The following is a 3,040-nucleotide window of genomic DNA, read 5'->3' on the forward strand; positions in this document are numbered from 1 at the left end:
GGGGAAAAGAGAAGGCAATGGAACAACAAGAAAAGAAACAGAGACAGTGTAAAAGTTATGGTCATTTGGCATACCATGATAGCCATAATTGCCCTGCAAAGATATCTACTTAACTAAGGTACCATTTTTCTATTTAACGTGTTTAAATTAAGTTTTTCTTCTATCGTACTAATGTCTTTATTTTCCTAGGGCGTTCTGTTGCTGTGATGGTTACTATTTTGGTTCTAGCTGGTGGTGGTGGTGGTGGTGTTGCTGATGTTGATGTGGAGGTGGTGTTGTTGATGTTGATGTGGTGGGTTGTTGCTGATGTTGATGTGGTGGTGGTGCGGCTGATGTTGATGTGGTGGTGGTGCTGCTGATGTTGAATTGTTGATGTGGTCTTGCTGCACCTGTTTATTTTCTACTACTTGGTGTGCCATCTGTTGTTGTTCTTTTTTTTTCGTACGCTAGTTTTTGTGCCTCCATTGACTCTACAAACTTTGCATTTGGGAAAGTTTTTAACACGAAAAATTCTAATGTAAAGAGTTATCCTTGAAAGTAAGTGTTTGTTCACCATCATCTACTGTTAATCTTTTGGTGTATATACACTAATTGAGTCTACATTACAGGCCTAGGAAGTAATCATCCAGAAACATACACTAATTGAGTTCCATTACAGAAGTCAGAAAAAAATATGAAGTTAGAATAGTACTTTTAGTAATGCCCATATGCTGAAGTGAGAACGATACTCCTCTTCAGTCATCCCTCCATTACCAACTTCAAGCATGTCCGGATCTGCACACAATATTATTCCCTTTCACATTTATGGCTATCTAGAAGGACCAGAACAACATTGCGACTTGAAAAATAAAAATATCAGAAGATGAGATAATGTCTCCTATAGTTTTGTGTATGTATCAAATAAAACAAGTATAGTAAATTGAATAAGGTAATTAGCAATATTAGTTTTGTGTATCTATAAATCAAGTAATACTAAAATCAATAAGGTAATGTCATCTTAGGAATGGTTCTTGAAATGGCAAACTCGGATATTATAAGTTTTAAAGACAACCTATGTAGGAATCGAACCCAAGTCCCATATGCATATATAGTGCTCTACCATGTGAGCTAATAGGTTATATACAAACATAGGACCAAACCAAATTCAGTTGTCATAACTGCATAATTTATAATTTGAGCATTAAAATCCCTAGATATATCAATATTGATAGATCAAAAGACATTCTTGTACAAGTTTATCTCTCATGTGGAATCTCTTTCAATGTAAAACCAACAACAATCAAAATATATGCTCATAGTTTCTTACAGTCTTTCATGCTCATCTAAGATTACTCCACATAAATATAATTATAAAAGATAATCAGAAGTCCTACATTATTTTTAACCAAAATCATTTGAAAAAAAATAGACGAGGTCGACTTTCCTTACAAAATACGAACTCCATTTCAATTCAGATCACTTATCATATCACCTAGTTAAGAGCTTAATACTAGTTATCCACTGCAAACACAAATATATGATTCTTCAATTGTACAATGCAGTTTCACAACTAGAGTCAATGTCAGTCATGTTAAATCCAACTTGATCTTACCAAACACCAAGTAATCTTTCCATCGAATATACGGCTTGTGCCCCATTGTCAGGTCATTTCTATTCACTAAGTGATACACCGATGGATCACTTATGAGTTATGTCAAGCACACTATTCCCACTTGGATATATAGACAATCTCTTGCACATTAAGACCAAGAGTTAATTTAAATCTCACTCTCACACATTACCACTTCTCCATGTCCTTCCAATTTCAGATAACATAATATGTATAATATTTATCTTCTTCCCTTTCCACTTACTTGCAGGACAACTAGAATTCGACGCCCGTTAATCAATATTTTTGGGACAAAAACAACCGTACTTTCATATCTTTTGACTTAATAAACCAATTTTCTAGAATAACCCAATCTATATAAAATTAAACTATAAAGAACATATTGATTGGGAGAAAACTAAGTAGACTTGAGACTTTTAGTAATCTGTAATCAATTATGGAATAAGACCCTAAAAACTAGAATTTGAAGAAAAAAAATTTAAAAAATAAATAAATTAGAGAAGCATACTTATCTCATGAATCACAAGGATGGATTCGTTTACCTAAACAAGAGGGAGGGAAGGAGAGGAAATTAATCATTACTAGTTTCTTGTTATCATTGATTCGTGGATCGGAGGAGTCGCGAAAAAAATCGTACTTTTATCGGCTTTCATGGGTTGCTCAAATTGCTTTACTTCTCTTGATGGAATGATTACTTTCGCTGATTTTATTTGTCGATTGTTGTCAATGCACAAGATGCATAATTACCCATAGTTTTTTAGTTTAGTTTTCTAGGTAATTTGTAGGGAGGTGGGAACTGGGAAGGATTTCAAGGGAAGGAGGAGGGTCATGAAACGATAGGAGAGAGAGTATTAGAGAGATTTTAATTTTAGAAATTTATATTTTATGTAGCTTTTAAAATTAAGGAAAATTTAATTCTAATAATCCAACCTTTTCTCGGTAATCCATTAACAGTCCCACCTATGAGATATTCCTAGCTGATCCAATCTTTCACACCTATTTTCTTTAAATATACCCTTTTACCGGTTACTTGAAAGAAAAGCCAGCGAATTTAAAATTGACTTAATTTAGCTTGCGTGGCATTTGTTTATTGTTTTTTTTAATATTATATGTTGACTGGGACATAAACCCTTCATTTCCCTCCCTCTCCCTCTCATTTCACGAACCGTTCATCTTACTTGAACCTGGCATCAGGTCATCACCACCGCCGTAGATCTCAGGCGACCCATTCCTAGAACTCTGCGCACTCTGTACTTAAATAAACCCATTCCTAACATATATAACCATCTTCCATTGGTTTAAACTTCATCTGCGATACCTTAAACATCGGAGGAGGCTGCGGTGTAGGTATTCCGTTAATCGAAGATTCGTTTTCACTTTCTCCCCTCAATGGAAGTACGTGGCGGTTTTATGGAGGAATTCCTATTCTTC

General features: G+C 34.7%; 1 long non-coding RNA gene across 1 annotated transcript; it reads right to left on the reverse strand.

The window, feature by feature from the left end:
- On the reverse strand, window positions 1-2,465 carry LOC110783800 (uncharacterized). The gene is made up of 2 exons (XR_002532177.2): window positions 2,152-2,465; window positions 1-774 (listed from the first exon to the last, which is right to left on the reverse strand). It is a non-coding gene; the product is annotated as an uncharacterized lncRNA (long non-coding RNA).
- Between the last annotated feature and the right edge of the window lie 575 nt (window positions 2,466-3,040).

This window comes from Spinacia oleracea, chromosome 5, assembly GCF_020520425.1.
Source record: "Spinacia oleracea cultivar Varoflay chromosome 5, BTI_SOV_V1, whole genome shotgun sequence".
Lineage (NCBI taxonomy): Eukaryota > Viridiplantae > Streptophyta > Magnoliopsida > Caryophyllales > Amaranthaceae > Spinacia > Spinacia oleracea.